The sequence below is a fragment of the Poecilia mexicana genome, unplaced genomic scaffold, assembly GCF_051168715.1.
Source record: "Poecilia mexicana isolate PSO_F unplaced genomic scaffold, ASM5116871v1 scaffold_5, whole genome shotgun sequence".
Taxonomy (NCBI): domain Eukaryota; kingdom Metazoa; phylum Chordata; class Actinopteri; order Cyprinodontiformes; family Poeciliidae; genus Poecilia; species Poecilia mexicana.
In genome coordinates this window covers 6,837,020-6,846,619 of record NW_028263374.1, presented here as the reverse complement: position 1 = coordinate 6,846,619, position 9,600 = coordinate 6,837,020, and positions in this window count along the sequence as shown.

The following is a 9,600-nucleotide window of genomic DNA, read 5'->3' as shown; positions in this document are numbered from 1 at the left end:
ATTTATGTAGAAACTACTGTGTGTGACACATTAATATTTACTAAGCTTTTACAGGAGCAGGAAACACTTGTTTGCCAGTCAGATTATTGTGAGTCATGGGTATTGTTTGCTTTTGTTGTTGTCTCATACTTACTAAGATATTCATGTCAGAATGACACTTTCTATTTCTGTTATCATTTTCAGCTGTTGCACACACACCACGCTTATTATTACTATTATTATTATCACTGCTACGTTAACATAGTCAGATAATCCATCAATACTTAAACAGCTGCGTGTTTAAAAGAAAAAGAAAACATGACGAAATGGGGGTGAAAGCTACCGAAAGCCATTATTCTCAATCTTCGTCCTCATTCCTCTTTCTAACAGATCTTTTCTTGGTGTGCGCAAAGTTTTCTGTGTTCTGCAGTGGTGTGTAAATACAAATGTAGCATTTTTGTGTATTTTGTTGAAACCTTGAGCCCTTGTGATTCTCCCACTCTGTTGGATTTGATGATCTTCGACAAGGTCTGCAGGTATTCCCTTTGAACATCCCGCAGCACTTATGGCAGCCTGTTCGCTGCCTGAATAAAATGCCGTGGATGGCGTCGCGCAGACGGCTCCACCATACGTTTGCGTACAAACATGTGAGTCTTAGCGGAGCTGACAATACCACCTCCTGACTCAGTCTGCGCATTGTGGCAATCCTTTGATCCCATTCACTTTGAGTGCTGGATGTGAGGCACGCTCACACACTCGCTCGTAAGGAATTGGAGGCATTTGGACCCGACCACAGGGGACGCTCATGCACTCAATAGAGCCAATTAGAGCAGGAAGCATTTAGTGATTCATGCAACATTTGACACATCCCAGTGGATCCCATCCTTTCTGTCTTTAGTCTCCTTTTCTTCTCCGCGTCTCGTCTTTCAATCAGTCTTTCCCTGAATGCGAGCGTCTCTGGCTGCCAGCCGATAATGAGACCCGTCTCGCGCGCTGCGTTACGTCGCTGCAGTGAATCGGTTCTCCCGAAAAAAACCCGTTCAATGTGCTTGGAAATGGAGGTCGAAGAGTCTGCGGGTTTTAAAGGGAGCACGTGTTTTCTGAAGCCAAAAAGTGCTTCCTTATCACAGCATCACCTCGTAACTTTGCTCACGGGGTCGCGGGGGTGAACAAAGACTAAAACAGTAAACGAATCTGTGGTGATCTCCGACTTTTAATAGCTTGATGAGTTTTTTTTGTTGTTGTTGTTGCTGAAAGGAATACTTTGATTAATGGCATTCCAAATCATGGTTTTACAGAGGTGTTCTGAATTCAGTTCGTTTTCTGTTCGCACCTCAGAATTGTCCCAACCAACACGGTTCTTCAACACAAACAAATCCAAGATGGCCACCATGAACAGCCTATATAACCATTTTGTGGTTGCTAGACGGTCTGTGGATTAAACTGGAATGGACTTTCCCTTCACTCAGCTGTCCATTAAAGTTCTTGGATAGAAACAAATAAAAATGTTTTTATGTATTTCATTTGCCGTAAGCAATAATTATCGGTTAACAGAACTTAAACTTTAAACTTTTTGGCGATATTTAAATGTATTGAGATGTGTGTTATTTGACTAAACATGGAGGAAACCCGAGAGATCTGTTTCCTCCATTGGTTTTCACTAAAGTGGAATTAAGAGCCGCACTCAAATTTAAGACGCAACGTGAAGAAAATGTTTGAAACTCACAAATTTGGTGAAAGTGTTAGTCTTTTACTGATAGTGCCAATTTGACCATGTTTTAAAACCAGACAATCATACAGTTTGGAAAGAAAAAAAAAAGATAAATGGTGGATTTTAATTGTTTTCTAAGGCTACATGTGATTGTTAAATGTAGTTTCCTGATACAAAAAAAGCGTTTGAACCTGCCGAGGGCAGCAGCGGCTACTTTGTAGTAGCTTACCACCGTCAGCGTGTGAATGAGTGACTGAGTGAATGGGTGCATGTAGTGTGAAGCGCTTTTTGGGTCCTCAGGACTCGATGAAGCACTGTGCTGTTTTACCACTTTGAGCACACGCTCTGGACCCTGGTTGTAAATAGAAACAGATTGTTTTCTTGACAGAACAGACAATGCCGTTTCGAACAAATGTGCGTCTGCTTATTCGCAGCAGGAAGTGAGTGCTCCTACTTTAACCGAAGCGAAACAGGAAAAAGTGAATGAGAGATTTGAGACTGTCAGAACAAGCTTCTCCTCATCCACCAATTCTGCACATAAAGCACATTTGACACAAATTCTCCTCATAAAGTATAATTAGCGACATAAATCAAAACAACTTGCTTTTTAGGGTTCAGTTTTGTCCAGTTCCTTCCTTATAAAAGAGTTAAATATGACTGGAATTGGAGATTTTTTGCACTTATTCAGTGATTTCCATGAACCTAAGCCAACTCCATGCAGACCTGTGGGGGCAGAGGGGAGCTGTCAGCCAGTACTGCAGTAACACATGCTGTACTGATGAATTTCGCCTGCATACAGATACGACAGGTCAGCATGTCACTGCTGCACAAACTACTCTCCACCCTTCCGAGTAAATCTGATGGATCTGTTGCTATGCTGGCTAAATTTAGGACTATTTTCGGGGGGTGGGGGGAGGGGTTGTAGGGACAATATTGTTTGCCTCTGGAAGCTTTTCGCCGAGTCTCAACACCTGCAAACGAGCAACTGAGAGCGACAGGCAGAGGAGCACAACACAAGAGGAGGACTGAAGGGTTGCACGTCCTGAGGCCAGCGGATGACTCGATGTGTTTTCTGTCTGCTTTCTGTTGCTTGTTATTGCCATCTCTCCGTCTCCCCACACTCTCTCAGGCCGTTATTAGCATGCATGAGTCTTCCACTCCGCAGCGCTCTTGGGGGAGGCTTTCAAGCAGCCAGTTCATATTTAGTCTCTTGAATGAAACATTCATAACTCAGGTATGTGGTCTTAAAACAATGAGCGCCGCTGTTTGGCGAAGACCCGCATCAATCACCAGCTCGGAGGAAGCCAGCGTGAGATAAAAACGAGTGCCCTTGTCAGAGCAATTTGGGATCACCTCTGGGGAAAACGTGGGAGTCGTGGACACACAGCTGCTCAGAGGGATCCATGGGGAAAAAACAACAACAAAAAAACCTCCTTATTCATAGAAGGCATGTGTTTCAGTGGGGCTATTATTTTTAGTATCTCAAGTTTTTCTGTTTTTTCTTTTATTATCATTTGAAATGCCCAGCACCATGTTGTAATAATGCCTTATGCTAGCTCTGGTGTATTTTAAGACTTCAGCCTCTGTCTGTTGTGTAACCTAACTCAACCCACGCTATTTTTCTAAACACATTAGTGCTGAATTATGGGTATGCATCGTGTAATTATTGAAGGAATGCCCACAGAAAAGGCTCTCCCAAGAGGCTAAGCTGTTGTTATTGTTGTTATTATTAACATCATTAGTGCTATCAGCGCGTCTGAGGAATAAATATTCTGGCTCTCGATTGTAGGACAATTGCTTATTAATCCACTACAAACAAGGCTCCGCGATTTATGCCTCAACAACAAACACAAAGAGCCCCTCTGCTCAGTAACCACCCCGCGCCTCTCACCACATCTCATATGAAATCCGCCCTTTGCTTCCACTCTCTTACTCTTACCCAAAGTCTCTAATTAAATCTCGAACAGGAGAAGAGAGGGAGCACTGTGGGACGCTCCGAACGCGTGGAGACGAACCTCAGTGGTACACCAACGAGAACCCCTTGCTGTGCACAACTTTAATGCATCTCTTGACTTTTTTTGTTTTTGCTTTGATTGTGTTGGGGCAGGGGGATGGGCATTTTGGAAATTCACTCAAACGCAACGGCTACCATGTCCTCCGAATAAATGTTGAATTTAGTCATTTCCGCGTGCGTGCACGCATGAGCGGCGACCAGATGCACAAATTCAAATGCGATTGCTTTAAAACCGCGCGGGGAGGATGTGCGTGTAGATACACCGACGGTTCTAGTAAGTCATCACTTAGCGAGTGACTTTCCTCCCTTCCTTGTGCCTCTCCTCTGCCGTTTCTGAAATGTCACAGACAGCTGCCGCGTGGTTTAGCATGCGGTCCAGGTGCTTCTCTGGCTGTCTAAAGGCTCCCCGGCGCTGCACGGGGAGAAGGCGCAGCCTCAAGGTCTCCTCTGCGATAAAGAAGTGGGGAGCTGATGAAGGGAGAAAATAAAATTAGCGACAGCCCCTGCAAGAGTCGCACGCGTGCAATGACAATTGCGATGCCCCAGAAGGCTACACGCATCCTTCAGATTCCGCTGCTCGAAAACACAATTTCCAACAAAGTGGAGCAAAACAGCCTGTATATATTACCAGTTTGTTACAGTTCGAAGAAGCGCCAGCAGCTTTTGTGTTGCTGATGAGCTTTTTCCTCCTGGTGAAAATATGTTGCACGTTAGAGCTTGTGAACAATTTCACTCAGTGTGAGGAAACGTTAAGCACAGTGGGAGAGGAGTGTGTTGCTGTTGTTTTTGTGGTTGTTTAGTCTGCAGAATGGCTCTGTAACCTTGTTTGTGCACTAAACTTTGTAAGTCTCAACAGTAGAGATGTAATGGCAAAGTCTCATAAACTGCAATAAATTGAAACTATTTGCAATAACAGCATACATTTCAAATGATTAAAAAATATATTCAAGTCTAAAAGAAACTTTAAATGTACTGCAGTAGACAAATCCAGTTTTTCTAGGTAGTTTTGCCTGAAGAACCGGTTTAAAAAGTAGGATTTAGAAAACAATACTAACTTTCAGAGCGGTGGAAGGCTTCGGAAAAAGTGCATCAGAAATGATTGAAGTACTATAAATTCAAAAAATGTTATCTCAGAGAATGCTACTTAGAAATGTTTGAATACAAAATGTATCATCAGATATAGATGTCATTTTCTCTCCTTTTATTTTAAAGTAAAACAGGAAGTAGTTCTTGAGTTTCTGTCCAGTTGTATGACTAAGTTAATATGACTTAATGGTGGAAAGGCTAACACCAAAGCATAACATGAGCTCTCACTTTTAAATTGTTTGTGTTGCAGCATTCTGGGTATTTGGTGAGAAATGAAAGGAAACTGTAAGTAGGTGATAAAATAAGAGCAATTTGTTAGCACTGTGAGAGAACCACATCTGGCTAGCCGTTAGCCGCTAACATCGCTCAAGCTAGCAGGTGCCATTGCAGCTTTTGTAGTTGCTAAGCTAAAGGACAAACTCGTTGTTTAACCAACCTGCAGTGTATTTGTGCAGATCTAAAATATTTAAACTGGTCTGTCTTGAATCTAGTAATTCTACGCTGGACAGAGATTCTCTAAAACACACTTTTTAAAACTTTCATTGTATTTGTGAAAACACAAAAAGCACCAATGTCAAAGTTTTAAAACATTAATGTACTACGTAGAATTAGACACACAGAAAACTCATATAAAGTCTGAATTATTCACACATTTTATAAACTAAGAAATCATTATTAATCTTTAAAGCAAATAAGCAAAAGTAGATTGTTAGTTTCCTAAAAAAAAAAAAAAAAAAAACTATTTCTGCAATCTCATGTGTTCTTATCCCTTTAAAACAACAAATTCAACATATTGGGAAAAAAATGATTTCCCTATACATCATATTACCTATATCATATGTTTTCATAGGTAAGATTTGGAGATTTGACTCCATGTGAAATTAATGAATTATTGACTAAACCGCCTTCCCTCTGTTGTAGGTCTGATTTAAGCCATTGAAACTCATAAATTGGAATCTGAAAAATGTATATATGAGGTGATTATTATGTTCTGCTTGATGCATACTGTAGCCAGTGGCTGATGAGTAAGACTCAGACCAAACTCGCTGTAGTCGGAGCTCAGTATCAATGACCATGGCCACTTTGCTTTTTGTGCGGAGGTTGCATTTGCGATGCAGACAGATGTCACCTTAGGACGAGTGTGGGTGTTGGTGTGTAGGTGTTAGGCAGGAAAACAGGAGAGTAAGAGGAGGACAGGGCTACAGAAAGTGAAGGTTGTGACAAAAGTGAGTCAGCCTGTGAAATGGACCTGGTTGCTGTCTTTTTTTCCCTCCTTATCACCCTGTTCCAGAGCCATAAGTATTTATTAGCACAGTTTTTCTAGGTAGTTTTGCCTGATGTCTAAACAAACTGCACAAAGGGAGTTTAATTTTGAAAATTGAGTTATAGCGCCTAGCAAACGCTTTCATAAACTTTAAAATTGTTCATATTTCGTCACAAACTTTAACATATTTTATTTAGATTTCACAAGCAAAGTAGTGAAGGAAAATAACGCCAGGTTTTGACATTTTGTTTCATTAAAAGCAACCTTTTAATCTACCAACCCTAAACAAACATTCTGCAACCGGCTGCTTGCAAAAATAATTAAATAGATTCTTCCAGTGTGTAGATTATTCTTTCCACGGTTCCTGTGGGAGTATCTGTCCATGCAACTTAGTTTTGCATACAGAAAAAAATACGGTCTCCATGGAGAAATTTCAAAGAAGAAAGGCATAGAAAAGGCCCTGTGGTGGTGACAGAATCTCCCTGTTGTTCTTCAGGGACTGGAAAGCCGGTTAGAGTTGATGGGAAGATTAATGGAGGTAAACACTGGGCAGTCCCACAAGAAAACTTGGCATATATTGACCTGCCAGCAGGACAAATACCCCAAAGAGGCACCCGCAATGTACGCAATGTACCTAAGCAGCTTAGGTCAAAACAAATTGACATATTAGAATGACCTAGTCAAAGTTTAGACCAATCCAAACGAGATGCTATTGCGAGATTGGAAATGTGCCGTCACAAGCACTCTCTGTTCACAGTGACCAATGTTGGATTTTATCCCAAAAGAATGAACAAAAATGGAAAACCATGCAGAAATAGACGCAAAGTGACTGCAGCTTTTACTGCAGCAAAAATGTGGTTTCATAAACACTGTGTTCATCTTTCTCACCAAGTCCAAATGAAATATGTCGAAGTTTATGGTTGATGTGTGACAAAATGTGATTTCCAAGGCACTGTCTGGACAAAATAGCTCATATTTTGCTGCTTTTCTGGCTTCACTCCGTCTACGCTTTTCTCTTTTGGGGGTAAACGTCAGGCGGGAAAGGCAGCAGTAATCGTGGTGCCGAGAGAGACTGTTGATTGGAGGGCATCTTTGTGTCTGGCTAAATGGGATTGCTGAGGGCTGGCACTCACATTCTGTGCCTGATTTCAGCAGAGGAAAGCTGTAAAAGACATATCCCCACCGATGCCAGAAACAGGCTCATTTTCTCACAGAGATGAAGAAGAAAAAACGGAATTCCTTTCAACCTGCATCCGCTCCTCCATGCTGAGAACAAGGGAGCCTTTCACTTTGAGTGGAGCTTTCAAGCGCAAGCAAGAGTGAAAGAGAAGCAGGCGAGCAAGAAGAGGAGAAGTGAGCAACCCAGCGAGGTTGGTTTGGGAAGCGTTTCATCACTCTGTGTTTTGTGAAACTGTCCCACCGCTCGGGCGCCGCCACGCCAACCTGCTCCGAGGAAACCTTCCAGCAGAGCGCCGTCTCCTGCGCGACATTCCGCGGGAAGGTGCCAGGAAGTACGATTGGGCGGTTTTTGCATAACGCTAAAACGCGTTCATGTCGGACAACTCTCAAAAGGTTCGCGCTTCACGTCGAGGTTGAACTGGTTCGGATTGCCGTCGTTTTCAAACTTCGGCTTTTATGCTGAAGCAAAGCTATCAAACCTGCTGTTTCATGTCCAAACTCTGTTTTTCTTTTGAGCCCTAATGGGAAGCCTTCCTCCCCGCAGGAGACTTTCTTTTGCAAAAGCTATGTTTTGAGTAATGATTCAACTTTTAGCTGCCCAACTGACCCAGAGAGGTCTTCTTAATGTTTTCTTAGCTTTTCACCTAGTGTGCCTGTGTCTGTTCATATAAAGTCTCAGACGTGTGTTTTGCTCAGGTTTTTACCACACATGAGTTGCAGTTCAAGAAAAAATACTTGACAAGTCTCTAAAGCTGCGAGACTTGACTCAAAACCGAGTCCTAGTCTTGGGAATAATTTTAACACATATTCAGGGGTTAAAGTAAGTCGATGAGAGTAGATAATGCCAGCAAATTATCGCTGGCTGGTTGTCATGGCAACATGCCGTACAGTGCATCCGGAAAATATTCGCGGCGCTTCACCTTTTCCACATTTGGCTGTGTTTCAGCCTGAGCATTCGTTGATTACAAAATGTTCAAAAAGTGAAGCACTGTGAAAGATTTTCTGGATGCACTTTATCAATTCTTTGTAATTATTTTATTTTACTTGTTTTGGGGGGAATACTTTCTCCTGAAAGGAGTCAGTATTGCAGGCTCAACTGGATTTATCTAACGCTACAATTACCACTAGCTAGAATGTAAAAGAGACTTCAGCTCTGAGAGAAGGGTGTGTATTCCTCTGGTAATACGTGTGATTGGTGTGGTAATCAGACATGTTTTACACATTTGGCTAAAAATAGTTCAGAAACAACCTGGTTTAATGGATGAATAAATTATTGACCAAACTAACATCATATTCTCTTGCTGATAAACGAGTATCTTCAGAAAGCTCCATACAGTTTTTTGTTTTTGTTTTAGAAGCACTTCCCAATTTATTGGGCGCCTTGGGGTGTGTTTGCTATTTAGACTTGGCTTTTAAAGGCAGATTCAGAACTTTTGTTTTCAGAAGTCATGCAAGGGTTTCCTAATATGCAAATCCTCCTACTGAAATGAAGGAGCTTCCATGCACACTTCTTTTATAGTGTGTTATATAGTGAAATAGTGAGCTCTGTGAACCGGGGGAATTAAAAAGTGTAACAGTTACAATCTCTTTTATTTTGTGTAGCCTTTTCTACCAGTTATGTTTCTAATGGTTTACAAATGTATCCATGGTACCCAGAATACACCCTAGACATGTTGGGGCCTATCAATGTTTTAATAAAAATCCATAATATGCTTATTTAAAAATGTGCATTCCTAATGAAACAATGAAAAGGTGAATTGTTCATCTGTTAATTGAAGTTTTTAAGGACAGTGACTTTGTCTTGGTTGACAGTCTACAGAGGTTCTGCTCGTGTTTTCAGCTCATTTTCTGTAATCTAGACAGAAAACGTCTTAGTTGAGAACGTTATGTTCAGTCATTTGACCTCTCACCTCCAGCTTCCATCTCAGACCTAAATGGATCCACCTTCATGCCAGGCTTAAGGCATTGCAGACCAAACTTTAGGTCTAACTCCGACCGAAGTCATCAAACAATCGCCACCATTTCAAAAATAAGTAAATATTGTTCGGTAAAGGTTAGATCGGGCCCCGTCTGGCTGTCTCTTCCTCGTCCTTCTTCAAGGTGAGCTCCCTCGTGTGATTATAATTGAAAATTAAGTCTTTGCCGCAGTATAATTAAACTGTGACCTTTGAACCCAAATGAGCCCTCGGACGCATATTAAGAGATCTGGGGATCCGGACGCATTAACACACTCGCTCACACGGGAAGACGCGAGCGCGCGCCCACATCGCCCACATCCAGTCACGAGGTAACAAACAGCGACGGCTCCTTAATTATCACCTTGCCTGAGTCGTTAAAGAAGACGTCTTCTGCCTCCACCTTTTGATT